The sequence below is a fragment of the Rhinolophus sinicus genome, chromosome 14, assembly GCF_057876585.1.
Source record: "Rhinolophus sinicus isolate RSI-liver-muscle chromosome 14, RSI-T2T, whole genome shotgun sequence".
Taxonomy (NCBI): Eukaryota; Metazoa; Chordata; class Mammalia; order Chiroptera; family Rhinolophidae; genus Rhinolophus; species Rhinolophus sinicus.
In genome coordinates, this window is record NC_142514.1 from 58,291,156 (window position 1) to 58,299,895 (window position 8,740).

The window sequence follows — 8,740 nt, forward strand, 5'->3', positions numbered from 1 at the left end:
ATCATGGCATACTTATACGGGGCAAAATAATCTGTAGCCCACATAGCTTTCCCTGTCCTAGTGGCCCATGTGATTCTAAATATGTGCCCATGTGTAAGCACAGTAAGGGTTTACTTGAATTTTTTACTAAAATTCTGAAAAAATAACACTCTGTAAATTTTATGGTATACTTAATTTGGTTTATAAACACCAAGTTTAGAAATTGTATAGTGGCTAAGTCCCTTTAATCACATAAAAAATAAGAGACTTGGGAATTTTATGTCTTTCACTATTGAGAATTAAAGAAAGTTCTTGCATGTCTGGATCAATCTGTTGCTCTGCTGGAGGCCATCATAAACAATGGACCTCAGGACAAACTTTGAAAATTACTAACCTATTAGAATGGATGGTCTGCGTGGTTTCCAATACTCCTTTATAGATGTTACCTTTTTAAGCCGAGTTCATAATAATTTGACACCAGGTTTGGTTTCTATGTATTTTCCTTTCTCTTCAATCCATCACTAGTACACCAAAGGTATACTTAGGCCATACCAAAGCAAAACAATGACTCAAGAAAGTCATTCCTAAGTGAAGCCAGAAAGATCCAGAAGCTTGCCAACAAAACTGACTTTTCTGCTCTCAAAGACCATGTAAATTTGGGTTAGCATAGATGTGAACCAGGCTTTTTGGAATTGAATCCCATTTCTACTACTTACTAACTCTGTGTGATCTTGGGTAAGTTACTTGATCGCTCGGTGACTCAGTTTCTACATCTGTAAAATGGGACTTAAATGAGTTAATATTTGTAAAGATGCATAGATCAGTGTTCAGTGTATATTAAGTGGTATATAAGAGCTTGTTTATGTATAATACATATGTACATATAACATTCTTATAGCATTTTATACTTTGCACAGCACTCCATTAACTATATTATTTAACTTTTTCATTATTTTACAGTATATAACTTTCAAGAAAATACAGCTCATTGCTTCTCCTAGATCAAAGAACAATTAACTGACATATTTGCAACTCAAATCCAAAATCTAGTCTATATTTAGAGCTTTGTTTTGTTTTCACCAAATCTATAGCTGAATTCACTTTACTACTGGAGTTGTCTTGTGGCTTACTCGTATAAATTGATTTTCTGATATTTAAAGTTTTAATGTACAGAGCATTTTCATGTGCTTAAAGCAGGCATACCTGAGATTCAACCTTAGCCAGGCTTTTCACCATGCTAGTGACTAGGTTTTTCTAATCCGTGGTCACATCCAGGTCAATTAAAGAACTGAAGGGGAAGATCACTTCAAACAGTCACAAGGGACAGTTACTTGATGTAAAAGACCTCTTCCATACTTATTACATTGTCCGGGTTTTCCCACGTTTCTGGATAAAAATTGTAGTTAATAGAGGATGATATGAATATGGTAAAAAGTCATATGTTCTCCTTCTGTTTCAAATTCCTCTAATGCAAATTCCATTCTATTCTCTCTGATTGGTAATTATTTTCTCCTATTGTTCGAACTAAACTTGAAGAATAATTTCTTATGGTTTCATTTTGTTAAAATAAAATTACTCCTGGTCTAGCATTAAAGAAACCTGCCTTTTACAATTTTTTAAAGCTTCTTTTCTTAATTTCTACTATGTTAACCTTGAAATTTTATATCTGAATTTGAGGGGGATAATCTATAAAAGATCCTCTCTCTTTGGTTGGAATGTAACTGAGGATACCCAGAGCTCACAGTTGGCTGGGACCATTCTCTCATTGGTCCCAGACAACTGTAAGCTTTGGGTTTCCTCAGTTTCTAGGCCTCTGATAATTTTGCCCAGCCTCATGAAATTCCAACTTAAACCACAGTTAACGCATAGTTTAGAATTTAGCAACAAACTCAAGGATATTTCTTATGCTCTTTTTCTTCCTAGCTACCTCCTTTCCAGGACGCTGCTCTACAAAGTGAAGCCACCCCAATCTCACTGAACTATGATGTCTGCCTCCTTGATTACCTGAGCCTGTCCTGCTTTGTTTGGGTCTCCCCTTCTTGTGCCATGCCTCTAGGCAAAAACCTTGGGTGATGAGAATTCTCCTCTTGTTTGTTTTCCTTCTCTTAGGGATCAAAGTGTGGTGTTACCTATTGTGTAATGTTTGAAAATAACTTGTATCATATTTTTCTGGTGGGATGGCAGGATTGTTACTTCTCACTCCAACATGGTCTGCCTGTTGAATCAAACAACAAAAGGTTGGCTTGTGCTTTGCATGTCTTTACTTTTTAAAAAGGTTTATTTTTCTAGCAATTTATTTTTATTATACATTATACGTATATCCATTATACGTACCAGTCTGTAATAGACAAGAAATAAAGTCGAGCTTCTTTTAACCATAATGGTTTAAATTTGAATGTACATACACATCACCTGGGGATCTTGTTAAAATTCAGATTCTGATTCAATCTGCCAGGTAATGCCAATGCTCAGCCATGGGACAATGGCCAGTCCAAAACCATACTTGGTGGAGCAATGCTCTATGCCATAGGACGGTCAACTTTTAGAGTCAGACACGTAATGAACACTGATAACCAGTAAGTTAGTTTTACTGAGAGGAGCAAAATCAATGAAGAAATGTCAGTACAACCCAGGGAAGGAAAGAGACCTTTGTCTCTTTTCCCTTCTCTCTACTCCAACTCTTAGAGTTTTATTAAAAAGGGGACCAGGAAGAAGTGACTCAGAGAAAGATCATGTCTTACCTTTACCCGCTGAGGCCACAGAGTCAGGGTCCCAGCTCAAAGCTGTCCGGTGGCAAATGGCTGGGAGCTCATGAAACCTGATTAGAGTTTGAGATTAAACTTTTAAATACTGAAAGTGATAGAATTGGCCCAAGATAACATCAAAGCACAGAAAGATTAAACAATTATACAGAACATAACCGAAAACAGTGATTGGAGAAAAAAAGTTATTTCATATTTACACTTCTCAATATTAAGATTTTACTTGACAAAATGGTTATGTATATGCAATACTTGCCTTGAGAAAAATTTTCAACCACACTTCAAAGTTTGTATAAAAATAAAATCATGAATAAAATGATTTTTAAATGTTACCGTAGAACCATGTTTATACAAAGATATAAAACATCCTCTTTATTCAGAGCAAAATGCAAACATATGCAAACACACATACTAAACATACATTAATTTTTATAATAAAGCCAAGTTATCATTTTTATGAGTCGCGTCTTCTACCATCAGTTCAAGGTTGATCCCTTTATTTCTAATGTGTTTATTTTCTTGAATGTAAACTTGTTTGAGTTGAAAGTTATTGTGCAATGCAGTTAAATCTAGGTAATAGAAAACATACAGTGTAAGGCTGATTAACTCTAAAGAGAAAAGTTATTTGGTGATATTGCATAGGCAACAGGATTGGATGATTTTGTAGAAGCATAAATTGAATTACAATTACTGCCAAAGGCAAGCTGCACCATTAGAAAGCTCATCAAAATAGTAACCAAAGCAGACACACTGCCGGCGTTTATAATGGGTATATCAATTGTCCATGGTGATGTTGTTGAGAAATAACTTGATGAGCCTCTTTTTCTGCTGTGCTTAAGAAAAGGGAACTATTAAGATGTACATTCCATTGGCTTAGAAAACAATGTGTGGTTTGGTGGTTAAGTGAGCCATCTTGTGAAAACTTGTGAGTAGGCATGCGTGCACACATATTCACACGCGCACACATGCATGCACATGGAACTCATGCTGTGGTTATCATTTTGATATTCAAGGTAGAATAGTTGTTCATTAGTCTTCAGCCTGAAAGATGTGTTCTCTAACAACTCCTCATATAGAATTTGGCTTCTTTTTTTCATAATTCTGACAATCGAAGCCCTTTTGCACCTTTCCTATAGGAAAAAAAGAAAAGGGAACACAAATTTTAAGATGAATCTACTGCTCTTTTGCTGGACTTCAGTTCCATTTCCTTTGCGAGGCTTTTTCTGGACACTTCGGCATAAAACACACTATTCCTCCATCATTTTTAACCCACTAGCCAGCCTCTTATCTATATCTATATGTTTGTCATTTAAACATGCGTAGCATCAATAATTATTTTCCTTGCATTATTTTCCCAAAGCTCCAGAAGGGCAAGGAATCTGTTATTTTGGGGTATCTCACAGTACTTTCACAGTGCATAACACACAGTAAGTATTTCATAATAATCACTACCATTTGTTGAGCTTGAAGTATCTGCTAGACACTGCTATATTATTTACATCTAATTCTTCAACTGATTCCTATGGTACCTGTGAAGTAGCTATTTTCTCCATTTTCTAGATGAGGAAATTGAAGCTCAGAGAGGTTAAATGACTTGCTACACCCAAGCATTGGGTTGCAGTGTAGGTCTGACTCCAATGTCTCATGCCTGTGATATCCAGCCTTCCTTGTACCCACCATGTGTGTGAACTAATAAGTCAGGAGATCAGATTCTAAGCCCAGCTCTGCCTGTAAACAGTTCACTGATTTTTGATTTAGCCACTTTATTTCTATCAGCTTCAGTGTCTCTCACTGTAATAAGTCTGTAGAGCTTATATATGTGTTTACAGAACTACATTTATTGAGCACCTATTATGTATCACAAACTATATACTAGTCAACTTCTTCCATACATTAATCTTACTGAATCCTCCCAAAGCCCCTAAAAACATATATCAATATATCCATTTTATAGTTGATGAAAGTGAGATCCAAAGAAGTTGTGTAAATTACCCAAAGACATTTAGTCTAAAAATGTTGGAGTCTGGATTGGAACCTCTGTATACCTGATCCCGAATTCGTTATCTTTCAACTTCAACATGCCAACAACTGGAAAAAAAGCTGCTGTTAAGTTACTATACATGTAGACAGACAGTTTCTATTTTGGGAGGAAGGTGTACATAATTAATCCCCTATATTCTTCTTTTAGGTATCAGATTAACCTCACTTTTAAAAATATTCTCATCAGAAATGTGTAGTTTAAGGTAGTACTTAATGATGCCATTATAATAAAAAGATGCAAAGTTATCAAATCTATCTGTCTCTAGATATAATTGTAATTTTAATGAACTTTGATATTCAGCAAAGCCTTGACAATAATTTAAATATCTAATTCAGGCAAATATTATATATAAGTCTTTGAAGCCATTACAATGTTTTAATTTTCCAGTTTACAGCTAATATTTGTTGGTATCTCTAACATGTTAACATGTTTAATATGTCCTCCTTAAGGCATGTATTAAAATGATAGCTTTCCATCTAAAAGTAACTCTCTTTTAATTGCAGAAACTTTTTTTATAGCAACTAATTATTCAGGGATGGTTTTGGGTATTATTGTTTGTCTATTTTTCTCACCCCAATCTGGCACATGGCCTGGTTTCTCCCCTCGCCCTATACCCCTATTTCATTATAGGTTATTATTTCTGAATTCAGAGTAGTGAACTGCATTTATGCTGCTGTTAAAATAGTGTAGAGTCAGAAAAGCAATTTTCTATTTAGTGGGAAAGAATGAACAAAACCACAACTATTTTTCCCAGGATGTGTCCCAGTGCAATTTTGACCTTGAATTAAACCTTTAAGTTAAAATCTGCAAATAGTGCCAGAAACTTTTTGGCTTAATATTATACAGCAGTTAAGACTATTATTATTTTCTTTTTCTTCAAGTAAGTTCACAAATCAGGTAATTAAAAAGAAGTTATTACTGTTTGCTTTTAGGTAATATTTTTATTTAGCATTAAGGTAGGTCTACAAAAGAGCCCTCTTAAAAAATATATATACATATATATACACGAAGGAGTTTTCTTTACCACGTGAAGGTCATCCTAGCTACTAATCTAACTTCAGTGGAAAGGTCTTTCATGCAACTGATAAATAGTGAATGTGCTTATTTCAATTTCTCCCCAGGTCCTGACAACAAATTTCTCCTTAAGGTGATGTTAACATACAAAATGAAGAACTGAAACGAAACTGGTCTTTACATTGTGCAATCTAAATGGCTTCTTTACTGTATTTTGCCAGTGAATATATAACCCAAGAGTTAATTCATATCTACATGGCATTGTAGTTGGAATAATCTGAGTTGTATGCAGTTCTTAAGGACTACATATTGAGAAGATGAGAAATGCCTATGAAAACTGAGAGTGGGTAGCTCCTGTCACACTAGTTAAATGTGAAGAATGCCAAGAGTGCAAATTTTTTATTAGCTGACCATCCAGTGCCTGCTTGCATCAAACCTGAACATGAACAATATTTTATCATAATTTATCTGTTGTGAAAACTGTTCACAATGAATTTTATGAAAAGTTGAGCACATATCTGTTCTTTTCTGCTGCTTCCAGGTGGATGTATTCATGGAACATGTTAGCACTAATTGGTCTCCAACAAACCTGTATCAACTTACCTGTACATTAAGATAGAATTTGAAGATATGAAATTGTGAATATCACTTAGTAGGTTGAATTTATAAACTCCTAGCAATCTATTTATTACCTTTTGTAAAACTTGGTACATCTCTGTTGCCCATTATTAAATTTATCCGTTGCTGATTCATTCTTGAAAACTTGGGATTCAACTTCTACCAAGGATTTAGCTTAATAAACAGTGTTCAAACTAAAGTTACCTAAGGGAGGGAGACACATATCTTGAATTAATATAGCTGATCATATAAGAGAACTCTTGGCAATTGCATTGATTTAATTTTGCTGAAAGCGATTTTGAGACATTAAAAAATAATTAAGTATTTTATTCCCTTTACACACTCTGAGACATCTAAATAGGATAAAGGTATTTAGGAGCCATATTATGTAAAATAATACATACTCTATAGTTACAGTTGAATACTTTTGTGCATTGTCTTGGTTGTCTTTGTAGAACATACACCAACGATCAAAATGTGTCTTTTTTTTTTACCCCCTCTCTCTTCAGTTTTACAAAGATGTAAAGATGTACTAGCACTAGTAAGTAAATTCTTTTTTTTTCTTTGGAGGACAGAGCTCACAGTGGCCCATGCGGGGATTGAACCAGCAACCTTGGTGTTACTAGCACCATGCTCTAAACCACTGAGCTAACTGGCCACCCCAGTAAGTAAACTCTTTATATTGCATTCTGAGAGAATAAATTTCTAAGTGTTATCAATATATTTCCTGCTGTGTTAGGTTAATAGCTTCTTTCCATTATTTACTCCAGAAAATGCATTTCTCCAAGGTCATTCTGTTTCATTAAGTTAGTAAAAAAAAAAAAAAAAAAACTGAATAAAGTAATAACCTCATGTGTAAAAACATTACCACAGCCATTGATGTTGCTGCCACTGTTGCTGTCACAGCTGCTGCAGTTACCACTATACTTGCTTGCTGGTGTCCATTTTCTTCTCCTGAATCCTATAAAGCCATGGTAAACAGGATTATATCTGTAAATGATGCAAAAATGAAATTTTATGTTATATGAAAATATATGTATTTCTTTTCTTTCAAAGAGCCAATTTAGCCTCTCAACAACAGAACACAGTTGAATTTAAATGCATGAAGTTCTTTATCCAAGTGAGGAATATCAGAATTGGTCTAGCAGACTCTTCTTGCTTGTGACTGCCACTGTACCAGCACATGAATAGAAAATAGCTGCTGGTGTCACTGAGTTAAAATGTAATGCTTTTGGCTTGGAAGCTCTGGTTGAGAAGAAGAGACATCTCTATTTAAAATAGACAAAAATCCTGATAAATTTATTAAATTTGATCTTCAATTTTTGATTTTATTCTACCTGGAAGCAGTAATTTGAGATTAGTGTCATGGTGTTAGTGAACATGATTCTTTGAATATAGCAGGCTAGTGTAGGACTTGAGAACATGGCAGCTGGAATCAAATTTAATATAAAAGATAAGTTTAGTCACTTACTATCCTAATCTCTTTATAAGTTCATAGCATCACTGGTGGACTTGCATTTAGACGCATATTCCAGATTTCATACCAAAGACAGCAGCCAAAACAACCACTGCTGGTCCAATAGTTTTTCTGGATACGTGAGTTTTTACAGAGAGAGGTCTCTCTTCTCTGGCATTAGAATCAATCATGGTGATATCTTACAAATCTTGGACTTCCAGTGCCATAGCGCCTTAGAGACAAAGCTATTTCAGTTTACACACACACACACACACACACACACACACACACACACACACAAACACACACGCAATTCTCCAAGGCAAGCAGGTACTACGAGAGCAGGTGGGCCAGGGGTAATTTCTGCCTTAGCCCTGTGAAGTCCCTAAAATCTTAGCAAAGAAGACTGCTTATAATTCATTCAGTCATTCAATAAAAATTTTTGAATTTTTTTTTATGCTATACAGTGTTCTAGGTGTTGCAGAGGGAATGATGAAAGACAAAGTACCTGCATCGTAGTGAGGGACACAAATACTAAATAAAATAACTTCAGGTAGAGGCAAATCCTACCTGAAAAGCAGAGTAAGTGTATACAAAATGACAACTGGATTGGAAGCATGGTCCAAAGATTCCCCTCTGAAGAGATGACATTTGGACAGCTGTAGACAAAATGATCTTAATCATGTAATGATCTGTGATAAGAACATTAAAGGCATATGGTACAGAAGTGTAGCGATGTGGGGAAGGAGCTAGCGATGTGTGTTTGAGGACCAACAAAAGGCAGGTATGGCTGAGTGCAGTGGCTAATGTGTGAAGACTGGAGTATGCTGGGCACAAAGTTATAGCAAGGAGAATGTGAGGAGGATCTTT

At 35.2% G+C, this 8,740-nt stretch overlaps 1 non-coding gene across 1 annotated transcript; it reads right to left on the reverse strand.

Moving 5' to 3' along the window:
* Window positions 1-6,998: 6,998 nt before the first annotated feature.
* Window positions 6,999-7,072, reverse strand: TRNAT-AGU (transfer RNA threonine (anticodon AGU)). Its single transcript has one exon. It is a non-coding gene; the product is annotated as a tRNA-Thr (tRNA).
* Between the last annotated feature and the right edge of the window lie 1,668 nt (window positions 7,073-8,740).